Here is a 19,493-nt window from a genome sequence, read left to right as displayed (position 1 = left end):
GTTCAGTACGCGGCAGAGTGACCTTGCGCTCCGCCGCATGCACTATAAATAAACGGGGCCTTTCCAGCCACGTCAATGTGACTGGGGAGCCCGAACTGTACACAACAGTCTCCAACTGCATCTGCGGGCGGGAGGGGGCTCACAGGAACACTGATGACCGCTGCAGACCTGCAACAATCGCCACAGCAGCTACATCTAGGCTAGCCGTCCTACTCGTGAGGGCTACATGCCTTCGAGCGCGCACCCTCACTGTCCCGCTCTCCTCCTAAGCCCCGCCCCTCTTCGCCAGGAACTCACGACTAGGGTCTAGGTCCACGTACCCCTCTAGCGCCCTCCACGTTCCACTTTATCAGATCACCCGTTTTAACGGCTTTGAGTGTGCCTCCGTTCCCGTGGTCGCACATGTGACACCCATGCCCTCATACAAACCAAGCTCCTGCCTGGCTCAGCATGAGGCCAACCTAATTGGATCTCCTCACGCTCATTGCGTGGTTCAATCTGCCCAGTCTACCGACTGTGTCAAACGTTCACTCCTGCAACCCTCAAGAAGTCCTCTTTGAGAGTCAGCCACGCGTATGCAAACCAAGGTGCACAGGGCGCTACGGCTCACCTCCTCACCGTCATTTCAAAAACTGCACACTCGCTTCACAAGACTATCGCACACGAAAGCAGCCTGCCCTCGGTGGCCAACACCATCTGTTGAGCATCCGGCAATGTCCTCGCCCGCTAGTGCTCCTCAGATTACAGCAAGGGATCAAGAGGATGCAGTGTCTGCCCCTCTGCTAGGAACTATGGTAACTCACCTCGAGCGCCACTTTCCATCTGGACGCATCGAGGTGAGTGCAGCACACCCAAGACCCTTCTGGGCCCTGATCCTGTCCCCATCCAGCCCCTGTAGAGGCCCCCTGCACCTGCGTGCACCGAAGCTCGTCCCGGCCCTCGCGCTCTCTCTTCCCCTCCCGACCCGCCTCCCAGCCCGCCCCCTCCCCTGATAGGTCACCCGAATTCCTTGTAGGAACTAGGCCTCGGGAACTCACCTCGAGCGCCACTTTCCATCTGGACGCATCGAGGTGAGTGCAGCACACCCAAGACCCTTCTGGGCCCTGATCCTGTCCCCATCCAACCCCTGTAGAGGCCCCCTGCACCTGCGTGCACCGTAGCTCGTCCCGGCCCTCGCGCTCTCTCTTTCCCTCCCGACCCGCCTCCCAGCCCGCCCCCTCCCCTGATAGGTCACCCGAATTCCTTGTAGGAACTAGGCCTCGGGAACTCACCTCGAGCGCCACTTTCCATCTGGACGCATCGAGGTGAGTGCAGCACACCCAAGACCCTTCTGGGCCCTGATCCTGTCCCCATCCAGCCCCTGTAGAGGCCCCCTGCACCTGCGTGCACCGTAGCTCGTCCCGGCCCTCGCGCTCTCTCTTCCCCTCCCGACCCGCCTCCCAGCCCGCCCCCTCCCCTGATAGGCCCTGACAAGAAGATCTGCACTCATTACCAGTCCCTCCAGGGCAGCCCTCTGCCCGGCAGCCCATCGGCTAAGGACCTGAGGCAAAGGACGGCTCCTACAGAGACGGCTCCAGGTTGTATCTGCAGGTATCAGCAGGAGAAGCAAGAAGACAACATCAAGTAAGTGTGGAAAGGGCGGGGCCAGAAGCAATTACTTCACACCATACTACCCTACCACTCAACTAACAAAGCATCACCACTGTAAATTCATTATATTTGTATTCAGAAACTCTGCCCTCTGCATGTGAAAATTGCATTCTAGAAGTGTACCTATAACCTTGATGAGAAAGCTGCATTTGGAAGTTGCTCCCAATAGCCTCTCTGAGGAAAAGGCGCATTTAGAAGTGTACCCTTTAGCCTAAGTGTGTATTTAGAAGTTGTGCCCAATGGCCTCCCTGAGAAAGTTCCACTTGAAATGTGCCCAATAGCCTCTCCCTGAATTGCGCCCAATAGCCTCTCTCAGGAAAATTGCATTTAGAAGTGTTCTCAAGTGCATTCAGTAGTGTTCCCAACAGTATTTAATAGTGTTCCCAGTTGCATTTTGGTGTTGTGCCCGATAGCCTCTCTGGGGAAAACTGCATTTAGAAGTGGTCCCAATTGCATTTAGGTATTGTGCCCAATAGCCTCTCTGAGGAAAATTGCATTTAGAAGTGTTCCCAGTTGCATTTTGGTGTTGTGCCCGATAGCCTCTCTGGGGAAAACTGCATTTAGAAGTGTTCCCAATTGCATTTAGGTATTGTGCCCAATAGCCTCTCTGAGGAAAATTGCATTTAGAAGTGTTCCCAGTTGCATTTTGGTGTTGTGCCCGATAGCCTCTCTGGGGAAAACTGCATTTAGAAGTGTTCCCAATTGCATTTAGGTATTGTGCACAATAGCCTCTCTGAGGAAAATTGCATTTAGAAGTGTTCCCAATTGCATTTAGGTATTGTGCCCAATAGCCTCTCTGAGGAAAATTGCATTTAGAAGTGTTCCCAGTTGCATTTCGAGGTTATGCCCAATGGCCTCTCTGAGAAAAGTTGCATTTGGAAGTGTGCCCTTAACCTAAGTGTGTATTTAGAAGTTGTGCCCAATAGCCTCTCTGAAGAAAGTTGCATCTAGAAGTGTTCCCAATTGCATTTAGGTATTGCGCCCATTAGCCGCTCTGAGGAAAATTGCATTTAGAAGTTGTGCCCAATAGCCTCTCTGAGAAAAGTTGCATTTAGAAGTGCTCCCAATTGCATTTGATATTATGCCCATTAGCCTCTCTAAGGAAAATTGCATTTAGAAGTGTTCCCAATTACAATTAAGTGTTGTGCCCAATAGCCCCTCTAAGGAAAGTTGCATTTAGAAGTGTTCTCATGTGCATTCAGTAGTGTTCCCAACCGTATTTAATAGTGTTCCCAATTGCATTTAGGTATTGTGCCCAATAGCCTCTCTGAGGAAAATTGCACTTAGAAGTGTTCCCAATTGCATTTAGGTATTGTGCCCAATAGCCTCTCTGAGGAAAATTCGCATTTAGAAGTGTTCCCAATTGCATTTAGGTATTGTGCCCAATAGCCTCTCTGAGGAAAATTCGCATTTAGAAGTGTTCCCAATTGCATTTTGGTGTTGTGCCCAATAGCCTCTCTGAAGAAAGTTGCATCTAGAAGTGTTCCCAATTGCATTTAGGTATTGCGCCCATTAGCCTCTCTGAGGAAAATTGCATTTAGAAGTGTTCCCAAGTGCATTCAGTAGTGTGCCCAACTGTATTTAATAGTGTTCCCAATTGCATTTAGGTATTGTGACCATTAGCCTCTCTGAGGAAAATTGCACTTAGAAGTACTCACAATTGCATCTAGCTGTGTTCCCAACTGCATCCTGAAGCTGCGCCCAATAGCCTCTCGCAGGAAAGTTGCATTTAGAAATGTTCCCAATTGCTTTTAGAATAGCCTCTCACCCAATCCCTATGGCATTTACAATTGCATTCTGAAGTTACGCCCATTAGCCTCTCTAATGAAAATTGCATCTAGAAGTGTCCTCAATTACATTTAATAATGTTCCCAATTGCATCTAGGTGTTGTGCCCAATAGTCTCTCTGAGGAAAATTGCATTTAGAAGTGTTCCCAATTGCATTCAGGAGTCGTGCCCAATAGCCCCTCGCAGGAAAGTTGCATTTAGAAGTGTTCTCAAGTACATTCAATAGTGTTCCCAACTGCATTTAATAGTGTTCCCAATTGCATTTAGGTGTTAGCCCAATAGCCTCTCTGAGGAAAACTGCAGTTAGAAGTGTTCCCAACTGCATTCAGGAGTTGCGCCCAATAGCCTCTCGCAGGAAAGTTCAATTAGAAGTGTTCCCATTTGCATTTAGTAGTTGCGCCCAATAGCCTCGAGTAGTGCTCCCAATTACATTAAGTATTGTTACCAATTGCACTTAAGTGTTGCGCCCAATAGCCTCTCTCAGGAAAGTTGCATTTAGAAGATCACACAATTCCATTTAGTAGTGTTCCCAACCGCATTTAATAGTGCTCCCAATTGCATTTAGGTGTTGCGCCCAATAGCCTCTCTGAGGAAAGCTGCATTCTAGAAGTGTTCCCAATACCATTTAGCAGTGTTCGCAACTGCATTTAATACTGCTCCCAATTGCATTTAGGTGTTGCGCCCAATAACCTCTCTGTGGAAAGTTGCATTTTAAAAGTATTCCTAATACCAGCTAATAGTATTCGCAACTGCATTGAAGAGTGCTCCCAATTGCATTTAATTGTTGCACCCAATAGCCTCTCTGAAGAAAGCTGCATTTAGAAGTGTTCCCAATTGTATTTCTGAAGCTGCCCCCAATAACCTCTCTAAGAAACTGGCATTTAGAATTGTTCCCCAAAATTACAATTAGAAGCTGCGCCCAATAACCCCTCTGAAAAATCTCATGCTATTGGAAGGGTCTCCGGTCTGGAATGGGAAGGAGTTGGATATCACATCTCATGTTATAGGAAGGATCTCAGGTTTGAGCAGTTGAACCCTAAAGTCTGCCTAAAAGCGTGTCATCACCGACCTTAGATCTACAACCAGAAAACCCTCCTAAACCAATCTTAAAACTCGCACCAATCATGAGTGCACCCACTCCACCAGAATCAGTCAGAAACACCATCTCCGATCTGTCCTCCGTCCCTTCCCGCCTCTCCCAAACCCCCCCACCCTCTCTCGCACCCCCTGCTTTTCCCCTCTCCAAACACCAAGCAAGGGGGGCACGTTGGCGAGCCACCCACCCCAAGACCACTCATCCCCCGAACCCCACCCCCGACCCACCAGCATTACCCATACCCGCTCCCCTCTCTATCATACCTGACACACCCGACCCTGCAATCACCCAACTCCCGCCCTCCCCTTATACCCCTGCCACCATCCCCACTCGACCTCACCCCTTCCCCTCCCTAAAAACTGCACGGCTAGCCCTAGCAAGAACCGAAGCTGCCTCCCAATCACCCTCCGACCCCCCCACTCTCTCCCACACACCAGTCGCAGCAAGGAAACTAAAGAGGAAACGTTCTTGGTCCCCCTCAATCTCACAGCACTCCTCGCCCCCCCTATCTCGACCAATCACATCTATCCTGCAATCCCCCCTCTCCCCCGCGGCGTCCCCCCGCCTGAAACCCCTCTCCCTCGATTTCTCATCAGCTGCAACTGAAACTCCTAACCGTCAACATCCCTCTTTCAAATCCCCCCTCCAAGACCCGACCATCCTATCACACGCAGCATCCCAACCCCTCCCGAGGCCTGCCAATCTCTCTGCTCGCCCACTATTCCCATCTATCATCACCCAACCTACCCCCCCCAGACTCTCTACCACTGCACCCTCCACCTCCACCAAAAAGATCATCCCCGACTGCCGATCTGAACTGCATCCTATTTAACGCCCGATCAATAGCAAAAAACAGACATTCCATCTTTGACCTCCTCACCTCTGACAAACCAGACCTAGTTTTCATCACTGAAACCTGGTTCACTGACGACTTCGGCCCAATCGCCAACAAAGCCTTTCCCCCCAACTACTCCCTCATCCCACTGAACCGTCCCTCCAGGGGAGGAGGGGTAGCACTCGTCTTCAAATCTCTCTTCCGCGCCTCAATCATCGATAACCAACCCTCCATTCCATCCTGCGAATCTCTCCTTGTTAAACTATCCCTCTCACCATCGCTCTCACATAGCTTCCTATTAATCTACAGGCCCCCAGGCTACGATAGACACTTCGCAAATAACCTTTGCGACTCTATTGCCACCCTCCAACTAAACCATCCCAACCTCACCCTTCTTGGAGACTTCAACATATGGCTCGACATCCCCACCAACCCTATGACATACTCCCTGGTTGACGGATTAGATGCAATTAACCTCCAACCCCACATAAACGGACCGACCCACTATAAAGGACACACTCTCGATGCCATCTTTAGCTCCAACAACCTGATTCAGCTAATGCCGCCCACCCCTATCATCTGGTCTGATCACTTCATTCTCTCTTTCACCATCCACTCACCCGAACCCCTCCCCTTACTCATATCCGAACCTCCGAATATAGGCAAATGCTGGAAGAAACTAATAATCACCCCAGACTTAGCCGAGGCTCTCCTCCAGTCTCCACCACCATCCTGCCCTCTCAACAACCATCTCACCCCTGAGGCCCTTGATTCATGGCTTAGTGCACCTCTGATGCGCCTCACCCCCTCCTGCAAACCATCAACCCGCCGTGGCCCTTTCCCCAGATGGTTCACTCCTGAGCTGAAGACCACTAAACGACTATACAAACACCTAGAACGCAGATGGCATAAAGAGAAAACCCATGAGAGCAGGACCACCCTGGCCCGACACCTGTATCGGTACAAAGCCGAAATCCGGAAAACAAAAAAGGCCCACTACAACTCCCGAATCCTAAACTGCAAAAACCCAAGTAAAGAACTCCACAAAATTATCTCCGAATTCACCAATCCAGCTTGTAACACAACCATCCCGACCGCATCGCAATCACTTCTGTGACTCACTCTCCCTCCACTTCTACTCCACGGCTATAGAAAGGACAAATACTCTAACCTCCAAACTAGCACTCTTACAGCCACTAGACAATCCTCAGCCCGTACCACCCAACCCATCAGCTGCAACCTCCACGCAACCAACGTTCGACTCCTTCAGTCCATTAACAACAGAACAGTTTCTCAAACTCCTATCTGCCCGCAAACCATCCGGATCACCATTGGATCCATGCCCAGCCACTACCCTTAAAGAAATCTTTGCCTCCACCTGCGCAGGAGAACACGCAAGATCTATCATAAATGCTTCCCTCTCTTCCGGTACTTTTCCAGACGCATTCAAATTGGCGCACGTCAAACCCCTGATTAAAAAACCCTCGCTCGATCCGCTTGAGCCCAAAAACTACCGCCCCATATCAAACACCAGATTCCTCGCCAAACTCATTGATCGAACCGCCTCCTCTCAACTTAACGCCTTTGTTGAAGCCAACAAACTCCTAGACCCCGCCCAATCAGGTATCAGAACTTGTCACTGAACTGAAACCACCCTAACCTCTATCTGGGACGACCTTAAAATGACTGCTGACTCCGCGGGATGCGCCGCACTAATCCTCCTCGACCTATCAGCCGCCTTTGACACGATCAATCACTCAATACTCCTTGATCGCCTCCACTCCCTAGGAATACGTGGAACCGCCCTCAAATGGATAGCCTCATTCCTCAAAGACAGGCACCAAATAACGACACTCTCCAACTTTACCTCCCAAGCCCGACCAGTCGACACAGGAGTCCCACAAGGAGCGTGTCTATCTGCCCTCCTCTTCAATCTCTACCTGACCACCCTCCCACCGATAATTCGTGCACACAACATCCTATGTTACAATTACGCCGACGACACACAACTAATTCTAAAATTCCTGAACACGAATCCTAACTCACGACCAGACCTGGCATCCTGCCTCCTTGACATTGAACGCTGGATGACCCAAAACCACCTCCTGTTAAACCCCTCCAAAACAGAAATCATGGTGTCCGGCAACCCAGATCTTCTCCCGCACCCTCTACCCTGGCCAACCGCCATGGGCAACTCACTGATACCCTCCAACACAGTGAAAAATCTTGGATGCACCCTAGACTCTGACCTAACACTCTCGCGCCAAGTCAACAATGTCTCAAAGTCCTGCCACTACCACCTCAAAAACCTCAGGCGCGTCTTTCCATATCTATCATTTCCTAACAGAGTCTCTGCGGTACAATCCATCGTCATCTCACGGCTGGACTACGGCAACCCCCTATACCTCGGAATCCATGCCTACCAAATGAAAACCTCAACCTGGCTCTTTCCGTAAACCAAATGAACAAACTTCAAAGAGCACAAAACGCAGCGGCCAAAGTGTTACTTGCGCTTGGTCCAAGAGACCACGTATCCCCAGCCCTCAAGACACTGCACTGGCTTCCAGTAGCCCGTAGGGTAGCTTTCAAAACCTTATGCCTCACCCATCGAGCAGTACATAAAACTGGACCGCAATATCTTCAGGAAAAACTAATAGCTTATCACCCCACTCGCACCCTCAGATCAAGCACAGCCGGCCTCCTAGTAATTCCTAAGACTAACTCAGTCAGGTTAGGCGGAGCATCATTCTCAGCCCTAGCCCCAACCCTGTGGAACTCTCTCCCACCCCACATCAGGCTAACCGAGGAGCTAACAGCTTTCCGCAAACTACTGAAAACCTGGCTCTTTCCGTAAACCAACCGGTTCCGTGCTAGCATCATCAAAATAACACCGACCCAGCGAAGCACCTAAAGCAATACCAAAAGCAAAAAAAAAAAAAAAACGGATTGTATCAAATGTTCACAAAAGAAATTAAAACGAGTAATGTAGATCTAAACAGTGAAGTCAATAACACGAATTGATCACTGGACAAAAGAAAAATAGAGTGTGGACGAGCTTGGAAAGCCGATGAGTGGGGTGAACGGATAAGTGAGAAGGGCGAATGAATAAAGATGATTCTAGACAAGTATAAATGAATGTGGAGGATGAAAGCGGTTGACAAGTGCGTCTGGAAGACGGTTGGGTCTGGAGACCCGATGAATAATACGAGCAAAATCAATGGGGGTGACGGATGAGTGTGTAAACCAATTGACTGTAGAAAGCGGTCCGAGTATGGAGAGCGGCTATGTGTAGAAAGTGACTGTGGAGGGCGGATGACTGTGGAGGACGAATGGCTGTAGAGAGCGGATGGCTGTGGAGAGCGGATGACTGGGCAGGGCGGATGACTGGACAGGGCTGTAGAGGGCGTATGCCTGTGGAGGGTGTATGCCTGTGGAACATGACTGTGGAGCGCGGATGACTGTGGAGGGCGGACGACTGTGGAGAGCGGATGTCTGTGGAGAGCGGATGTCTGTGGAGAGCGGATGTCTGTGGAGGGCGGATGACGGCGGAGGGCGGAAGACGGCGGAGGGCGGATGACGGCGGAGGGCGGATGACGGTGGAGGGCGGATGACGGTGAAGGGCGGATGACCGTGGAGGGCAGATGACCGTGGAGGGCAGATGACCGTGGAGGGCAGATGACCGTAGAGGGCAGATGACCGTAGAGGGCAGATGACCGTGGAAGGCAGATGACCGTGCTGTGGAGGGCGGACGACTGTGGAGGGCGAATGCCTGTGGAAGATGGGTGTGGATGGCGGAAGACTGTGGAGGGCGGATGCCTGTGGAAGATGAGTGTGGAGGGCGGATGCCTGTGGAAGATGACCGGGGAGGGCGGATGACCGTGGAGGGCGGATGACCGTGGAGGGCGGATGACTGTGGAGGGCGGATGACTGTGGAGGGCGGATGATTGTGGAAGGCGGATAACTGTGGAGGACGGATGACTGTGGAGGGGCGGATGCCTTTGGAAGATGAGTGTGGATGGCGGATGACCGTGGAAGACGGATGACTATGGAGGGCGGATGACTGTGGAGGGCGGATGACTGTAGAGGGCGGATGACTGTGGAAGGCGGATGACTGTGGAGGGCGGATGACTGCGGAGGGCGGATGACTGCCGAGGGCGGATGACTGCGGAGGGCGGATGACTGCTGAGGGCGGATGACTGCGGAGGGCGGATGACTGCGGAGGGCGCATGACTGCGGAGGGCAGATGACTGCGGAAGGCGGATGACTGTGAAGGGCGGTGAGCGTACAGAGCGAACGAATATGAAGAGCCAATAAATGTGGTGGACAGATGAATGTGGAGAACACACGAGTGTAGAATGCGGCTGAATGAATATGGAGAGCACATGAATGTAGAAAACGGTTGAGTGTAATGAGGGGAAGAACATGGACCGCGGAGGAGCTTAGGGAACGGCTGAGTACAGCTATCGGCTGAATCTGACGAGCGACGGAATGTAGCGAGCGGCTGAGTATCGCAAGCAGCTGAGTATGTCGGGCGACCGAGTGTAGTAAGCGGCTGAGTATGGCGAGAGAACGGGTATGCGTCGAACGAACGAAAAATAAGAGCGAGAAAACGAGTGTACACAAAACAGTTAAGTACATTGTACGGAAGAGTGAACGGAGCTGATGAATGCAGAACTGACAAGTGGCGGATGAGCATCTGATGCGATTGAGTGCGTAACAGATGAGCCTGGGGAGCGGGTGAACGCACGAAACAAATGAATGAATGGACCAGAGCGCATGATTAGCGTACTCCTCCATGCTAGATGGAGGAGTACGCTATACGGATGAATTCGCCGACCCGATGAATAGTGCATAAGAGCAGATGAGAAACAAAACACATCGCACGGACCGGACCGGTCTGCGTAATGTGCAGACTTTGATGTGGAACGCAAGAAACCGTTGTAAGAGCATACTTCATTTCACACCCCACGCTTACTCTCTCCTTACACCACCACTCAAGTAGAACACAGAGATACTATGACACCATTCGGTATATCTGTTCTCATATCAACATCCACCGCTCACTCCCCATCACTCTAAGTAAACATTGCTGGTTTCTCACCCCCAGCTAAGCGTTCTCGTCAGGCCTAACGCTGCCTCACTCGTACTGGATAATCCTGCCAGACCGAACACATACTCCTGATTCCTCAACCACCACACCTATCGCTAGGAAGCAGCTACCACAGAAATTCCGCACCAGCTGCACACATACCTGGTGCGCACACGCACCCTTGACCCTCTCTAATCTCTCCACTGACCCGAACCTCGGTTCCCAAGGGCGTTCAACCTACCAGCGCCTTCAGACCATACCAATGGTATATAAGGCGCTATATAAATGCAAAATAACAATAACAATAACAATAACCTATTACCGACACCTCCCAGGATGTTAAAGTATATGCCCCTATGTTACTGCCAGTTGTGGCCTCAACCACGCCTGTGAATATGAATGTTGATACTGCCAAATTGACTGCCCCTATGTTACTGCCAGTTGTTGCCTCCACTGTGCCTGTGAATATTAATATTGATACTGTCAAATTGACTGCCCGTATGTTACCGCCAGTTGTTGGCTCCACTGTGCTTGTGAATATTAATGATGATACTGCCAAATTGACTGCCTCTTTGTTACCGCCAGTTGTTGGCTCCACCGTGCCTGTGAATATTAATGTTGATACCGCCAAATTGACTGCCTCTATGTTACCACCAGTTCTTGGCTCCACTGTGCCTGTGAATATTAATGTTGATACTGCCAAATTGACTGCTCCTATGATACCGCCAATTGTTGCCACCACTGTGCCCGTAATTATCAACAATGATGCTGCCACATTGTGTGCCCCTAGCATACCCCCAGAGGCTGCTGAAGCCAGCCCCCACCCCTTGGTTCACCTCCCATCCTTAAACCTTGCAATTCCTACCCCCACCCACTCAGCTGCACCCTCAGCAACGCCTGGTCGCTCCCAGCCCATGCCATGTACATTCACGATTTTATCACCAGCTGCAACCTTAATCTACTAATCATTAGCGAAACCTGGCTCCACGAAGCATCTGGCCCTGCCGTTGCCCACCCCCAGGGTTACACCGTTTTTAGGCAAGATCGCACCCTTCAGAAAGGTCGAGGGGTAGCTCTCATAAGTAAAGAGACCATACCAATCAGAATGGTGCAAGGAGAACTAGGCTTCAACAGTGACTACCTGCTCCTTAAAGTCATAAAATCAACGCATTCCCCCAACTGCACTATTGCCCATAGTTTACCGACCACCAGGGCCATTCACGGATTTCCAAGATGCCCTCTTACACATCATCTCTGATAATCTACAAAAAAAATGACATAGCTATTCTCCTGGGAGACCTCAAACTAGGCTTGAACGACACTGCCGACGCCCATGCAGCCACCCTCAACAAAGCTCTATCCACCTTAGGCTTCAAATAGGCTGTTACGGAGCCCACCCATATCAAAGGACGCACCCTTGACTGGGTCGCCCACCACAACTTCCCTCTCATGATCACAGCCATCTCACCAATTCCCTGGTTAGACCACCACTCCATTCGTTACAAACTTAATCTAGCCAAGGGGGCCCCCCTTGCAAACGACTCCACTCTCCCCAGCTCTCACCAGGAGCTCCTGTCAGCTCACTAAGGATAGGCTTTTACCCTAGCTCCTTGTGCCTGCCCTCAAGCCCCCTTTCTCCAGTGACCCGGATACCCTTGCAACCACCTACAACACCATCATCACCCAAGCGGTTGACGCCATTGCCCCACTCACCCCTAGGAAAGCTAAGCGCACCAAACACACGAAAGCGTGGTTTTCCTCTGAGCTTCTCGAGTTGCGCACTAGAAAAAGAACAGCACGCTCCACCTGGTTAGCAAAGCCTAGTGATTCCTCTAAAATAGCATTTAAGACCCTCTCCAGAGAATATAAAGATGCCATAATTAAAGCTAAATTCAACTCCTTGAACAGTAGGATAGCAAACGCTAAATCTGACTCTAAAGAGATCTTTGCAATTTTCATGGAGCTGGAATCACCAGCTACCACCTTGCCAACTCTCACTAAAGCTCACTAAAGACAGTGAGTGGTGTAACAGTATCCAGACTGCCTTGCTTGACAAGCTGAACATCCTTCATAACAAAATCATTTACCACCAACAGGCCCTAAGACAACAAATATCTAACCTCCACTGCAAATACCTCCTGTGACGCCCCCTCCTTTTCCTTCAAGGAAATTAACGAACAGGAAGTCATAGCCCTCCTTAAATCAGTCAAACCCTCCAATTGTAAAGGGGGTGCATCTCCTGCTCAACTTATTAAAGAATGTGCCTCCACCCTCGCCCCGTTCCTTACAGCCTTTACCAACGCCTCCTTCACATCAGGCCATGTCCTAGCTTGCCTGAAAGAAGCTTGGGTACACCCGTTCCTGAAGAACCCAGCGCTCGGGCCACCCATCACAGGGAACTACAGACCCATTACTACAGTCCCCTTTCTATTAAAAATCCTCGACAAAGCAGCTTACCTGCAGGTCCATAAATTCTTAGAGGCTAATAACCTTCTTGTTCTTCGCCAGTCAGGCTTCCATCCTGGCCATGGGACCGAAACCGCAGTATTAGACCTCAAAAATCAAATTGATGATTTCAGGGACGCAGGCAAACCTGCCCTCCTTCTGCAACTTGACTTATCCCCAGCTTTTGATTTGGTGGACCATAATATCCTCTGCCACCACCTCTCCTCTGCTGCCAATTTTTCACCTAACGCTACAGCTTGGATCACATCCTTTCTCCAAGAAAGAGTTATGAAAGTTATGAAAGTTTTCTCTGACCAAGCTTGCGCCAGCCCTAATGATCAAAGGCGGAGTCCCACAAGGATCCTGCGTCTCACCCACCCTCTACAACTTGTTCATGAGGCCACTATTCAACTTCCTGGACGCACTAGGCATCACATATACAAACTATACTGATAACACGCAGGTCCTGACTATGAGCCCAACAGGGAAAATCTACTCCAAGATTCAAACTTGGATGGCAGAAAATTGGTTGTGCCTTAACGGTGAAAAAAACAGACGTATACTCATTGGATCACCAGGAACCCTAAAGAAACTCGACGAAAAGTACAGATCTTTCACAATCAGCAACACTTTAATCCCTGTCTCCCAGGTGGTCAAAACGCTGGGGGTCTAGACTCAAACCTATCAATGGTCCGACAGGTTAACGCCATAGCATCTGCTGCTGCCTACCACTCTAGATTGCTCACTAGAGCTAGACCTTTTTTGTCTCAGCAGAACTGCCTTACCATAGTTTAGCTAGAGCAATAATCGGGTCTCGGCTTGATTACTGCAATGCCCTCCTAGCAGGCACCTCCGCTAAAAACATCTGCAAACTCCAGACTATCCAAAACAGTGCACTTAGGGCGGCTACCATCATATACAAAAGGGACCACATCTCAGCAACCAGGAAACTAGTCCACTGGCTCCCCATCAAGGAACGCATCATTTTCAAAACGCTCACCCTCACACACAAATGTCTCCATAACACTGCCCCCCTTTACCTATCAGAGAATTTCCAAACCTACTGCAGACAGATCCACTAGAACCGCATACACAAACCGAATCTCCATTCCGAAGACCCTGAGGACTTGCGCAGGAGGATCTAGCTTCCCTGTCATTGCTGCGACCCACTGGATCTCCCTACCACCGTACCTGAGAAGCATCAACTCGCACACAGCCTTCCAAAAAGCTATCAAAACTCTGTTGTTTGTATAAACGGGGCCCAACTGGCTTGGTTGCCTTCCAGGGTGCTGTATGCTACCTCTACTTATGCTTTGTAACCATATCTGCTAATGTATGACATATGTAATAACACAACCACCTATGTACTTGCTTCACTTCACTATGTTAGGCTTTTTTGGACAATGAGAAGACATCAAGGGAGGGGGGGGGAGATCGCCTCTGGCATTTGTGCACACTGGAAGAAAACTTGGGGAAAGGAAATACTCTCATGATAGATTTGTGGAGAGCTTTCAAAACCATCTGTCCAGAAGGAGTGAGTCACCATTCTGAAAGACTCCTTAGTTTATTGATTGAGGCAGGTAAACCTCTCTTTTACTTTTAGGAAGAAAGAGAGGTTTTTTTCCCTTTTCTTTTCACAAGAATAAACATACCTCCAGGACTTGTCAAAATGATTATTCAATTACACGACAGCATGCCTGTGACGGTTCGCGTTGAACAGTTGGGGAGGACTTCTGGTTGGGTTGACACAAACAAAGGGTTCAAACAGAGTTGCATTCTGGCACCCATGCTATTCAACCTTAAACTAGCGGACCTTGGGGGATGGAGAGTGCCAATCACTCAGCAAACCCACTGAAGTTAGGGGATGCTTCAATTCAGTGGCTGGGTTACGCTGACGATCTTGTCATCTTAGACTCTACCCCCTGAGGTCTGCGGGTGACCCTGAATAGACTGGTACTCAGAGGCGTAGCCAGGATTGTAAAGCCAATGGGGCCTGAAGCTAATGTAGTTGGGCCCACTGCACTAACAAAAATATCTGTAAATGCCCACACAGTGCTGCTGAGTGGGCATTTACAGATTTTGGGTGGGCCTTGCCCCTCAGGCCCTACCCTGCCTACGTCTCTGCTGGTACTTTATGCAGAAGACAATGGTCTTGAAATCAACACCAAGATTAAGGTCTTTGGCATGAGGGGAAGGATAATGAAAGGGTCGCCTTGGTACTTGGGAGAGCAACTGTGGAGGTGGTTTCCGAGTTTAAGTATCTTGGGATGTATTTAGATGTTGAGTTGTAGGGGAGCTGCCGCCTCGAATATAATCAGACTGAAAACTGCTATTGTAAGTGGTTTGATGGGCTCTCTTGCTAGCAAGGGAGGTGGATATGCCCTAAAGATTATCCTCCAATTGTAGCAGGCAAAGATTGGGTCATCCATCCTTTATGGGACGGAGATTTGGGCTCTGTCACAAGTGGAGGGTATTGTAAGATCAGAAGGAACATCTTTTAGACTACTTCGACTACCCCCACGTGTGTCTATTGAATTGCCCTATTTGGAGTTATGTTTTATGATGTGGAGCTGGGATTAATTATTTTAAAAGTTGCTTTGTACAACTGTATAACATTTTTTGAAAAATTAAAAATAAAAAGTTTATACCAATCACCATGCCACCTTTATGTCGATCTCGCACTTCTGCGACCTTAAACCAGGCTTGCTTGTGTGCTTTTCTAAGAACATTGTGGTTTTTATTGCCTTTCTCGCCCTGGCTCATTACCCGGAGTGCTTCATCTTGCTATCTTTGTATGTTTTGTGTTCCTTCTACAGAAATGTCACACCCTGCAGCTGCAGAAGAACAGTGTCTGGCCATTCTAGCTACCAGTAGGTAGTCGTGTGTGTCCGTGTGAGTTTAGGAGTGTTATTGTGTGTGTGAGAGATCTGGAATTTGAAGAGACAAAATCCATGACACATCACATTTTACCATAAAGGAAGGAACCTGCAGATAGGACAAAATGGCAGCGTAATACAATCTAGTTGTGGGCTGTAGTTCCTCGAATCTGATTGGTTGAGACACCGTCAGTTCTCCTCCATATGTGCATATGTCAGACTGTGCACCAGCCAGAGTTCTAATGTTAGTTCCACCAACAGTACCCGGAAGCAATCACTTCAGAATCTTTTATCTTTTGTATTTTTTTTTAATTCAGAAAATCTGTTTTTATATGCAAATACAAACAAAAATATAATTTAAAAAATACATCGGCCCATAACTTTCTACCCATGTTCCCAAACACAATCAACTTTACTGGCTGCACCTCCCTTGTCTTCTCAATATACCATGAGGTGCCATTGAATCACTGGGGATGTTTTAGGGCTTGCCTGTCCCTTTCCTTCCTTCTAGAATGTTCTTTTCAGGATGGCCACCACTGTGCCCTACAAAGTGGCCACTCCACCGCCCTTCGGGCAAATGGTTTCCTTGATATGGCTGCCAGTCTCTTCCTGAAAGTTCCCTTCGCGCTGTGGCTCACCATCAGGGCCTGAGTACTGACGGTACAAAAAATATGCACCACCTGGATTACTGATCAATTAATCAACCATGATTGCAACAGTTCCTTTGAAAAAAAGCACACTACAAAAGAGCTGCAACGTTCCTCGACCTGCAAAATGGCCGACTAGCCATCTTCTTGAAGGCTCACATTAAAATCGATACCAGAGTTCCTCTCCCAAAGTCTCTTTTTAAAATCATGCCAGGTGCAGCTTTAATAGCCACACCGCCTGCCTTTCCATAGATTGGCAACACTGTGGCAGCAGCATTCACCCGCTGGAGGCTCATGCCAGGAGTGGCCGCTTGGCAACAAGTCCCGAGGCTTTTATATGTAATCCTTTCAGGCGGACTTTCTGATTTGGCTGATATGACCACCAGATCACTAGAAAGTTCCATCTGCGGTGTCACGCCACCCCAGGCTTACCACAGCTGCCAACGGTGGCGGTGCCCCTTTTTCACCACTTTTAGGGTAAGCGCCTCAAGTTGCGATGGAATTGTCTTTCCATCCGGTTACAAAGCTTTCCTTTTGTTGGGTTTTCGGTGTCCGTCAGTATCAAAGGTCCTGTGCCATCTCGGATTTGATGTAGGTTCTGCCCGGCTGGCAATTGTAGGGCAGCTGCTGGTAGTTGTACGGGTGGTATAGCGTGCTGGAGGGGTACTGTAGAGGAGGTGCAACATTGTACCCCTCTGCTTGCTTGCCACAAACGGACTCAACAGCCGAGTAGTTCTGGTACATGGCCACAGTCTGCTGGTGGGGCCGGTTCTGCGGGAGACGCTCTGCCGGATGCCTGATGGCTCGCTCTTCTGGCACCACGGTCTGGTGAGGGTTTTGCACCCCAGCAGCATAGTTCGGATAGGGGTGTCCAGCGACTCTCTGGACGTTTCCTCCATGGTAGACTGGGTAGGTTTGCGGGAGGTGTGATGAGATCTCCATGTAGGTCTTGGGCGGCGATCGAGCCTGCAAAACAAGCGGATGGGATTAATTCAAGATGGCTGTCCACAGGAGAAGCGTTTGGTTCTATTTGGGTGTGTGCAGTGGGTGGCTTTCTGCTTCAGCTGACAATCATGCTACCACTTACTGCATCAAACACAAACATGAAAGGCTAGTAATGCATACCAACTGGATCATCATGTAGAATTAAGTGTGGAATTTAAAGAACCTGGGGAGCAAGAGGGTGTGAGCTGCTAATTGTTATTCGGGGTCTATACTCTGGTGACCAATGGCTGAATGAGGTACTCTGGAGCGCCTCTGTTGTACCTCTGAAGCTAAACGGGTATCAAATTATTTGGATGCCCTATGCAGATGACATTGTCATCTTTGACTGCACCTGTGTGGTCTTCAAAGGCAAATGATAGCCTTTTTGGACTACACAGGAGCACAAACAACCGATTTATAAATACAAATATTTTTTCACATTTTTTTTCCAAAAAGGGAGATTGCTAGTTTTTACGCGAATAAATGCAAGGTCTTACTAGCAAAATGGGGACTCAGCCTTAAAGAGGTTACTCTGGACTTCGCTGCGTATAAGCGGAGCCTTCGGAGGAGAGATTGGTGAAGGACGTGTGAAGAGTTGGGGAAACATAAAAGATTTCCTAATTTACCGACTACAGATAGGAAACTATACGAGCTTGCACTGCCTCTCGTTAGGTTTCCTTCATGGAAATACGGAAACTCAATTATGCGTTTTCAGTTGAGCTTGTTTCCGACATCTTTGGAGATGGGCAAATTGTGAGAGCTCTGTGTTCTTTTTGGGGAAAGGACATAGAAACTCTAAAACACACACTTCTGTTCTGTGAGAAACTGGGAAATGTTTGTAGGATCTGTTTTGATAGATTCATGAATGGCCTTAGACCCCCATCCAGTGCTTACTTATGGGATAGGTTGGTTAATTCCACCTCCGTAACTTTAAGAAAATGCACTACACCAATTTCTAATAAGAGTAAAGTCAATGTAGGATTAACTAAACGTATTTAGCGACCACGAAAATGTATTTTAGATTTTGTTTATTTGAGTATTTATGCCTTTCAATTTTTGGGATCTGAATTAATGTATAACTAGCTGTTACCGGCATAACATACGCCGTCTTATATTGGTCAATATTGGTCGATAATTGGTCGATAATTCATAGGGTCACCTCTGTCCTCCTTCTTAAATATCAGAATTACCACTGATCGCTCTCAGGAAGGGGGTGTATGTCCCTGTGACTTATTAATGGTCACTAAAAAGGCTAAAAGAATCGGACAGAATGAGAGGTATGCGCGGTACAAGAACAGTATCTGAGTTCCATCACACAGGCCTCCATGATGTGCCTTTGTAGGCGCATAATTGTCAACCTTGTTCCATTGCAGCATCCCTGTGGTGGGATAAGATTATGTAGTAGCATAATTACAGCACCTACTTTCAGTTTTAGCCCACGAGGAGGCATTCGTCCTACAGCGTTTCTCTCTTTAGAGGCTGAAACATCAAGCCAGTAATTAACTGTTCATTGACACCTGATCCGCCAGTGACACGCGTGAAGAGAATTGGGGGTGGAAAGAAGTAACTCCAGAATGTTTGCGATAGTGGAAGGTGAAGGTGACCACTTAGAACCATGCTCATTCAGTTTGTGGAATGGTAGCTGTTGTTGGAATGGGTGCACTTTGCCATTTGGACAGCAGATGGCAATCTAACACTGATAAATTGCAAGAACTGAGTGGGAAACATACCTACACATTTTATATATATAGGTGAGATATGAGTAACTTTCTGCACTTTTATGGGATTGTGCAATATTGCATTTTCTGAGATTGTGTATAGTTTGGTTTTAAACCAACCATGTGCACACATAAATAAAAAGAAAAAATAGCAGTTTGGTACGGCTGTACAAGCATAGGGAAAAGGGGTGCAGGTAGCAGACAAAAACATTTGCCCAAATAGAAGTAAGGTTCTTGATTGAACCTGTGACCATTAAACCGTGGACTGTCTCTTACCTGTGGTACAAAGTAGGCCTTCTGCATCCACAAAGAGTCCTTCTGGTACCTCTTATACTTCATGCGCCGATTCTGGAACCAGGTTTTCA

The sequence above is a fragment of the Ambystoma mexicanum genome, chromosome 3p, assembly GCF_040938575.1.
Source record: "Ambystoma mexicanum isolate Mex_15411 chromosome 3p, UKY_AmexF1_1, whole genome shotgun sequence".
Lineage (NCBI taxonomy): Eukaryota > Metazoa > Chordata > Amphibia > Caudata > Ambystomatidae > Ambystoma > Ambystoma mexicanum.
Note: the sequence above shows the minus strand (reverse complement) of the source record.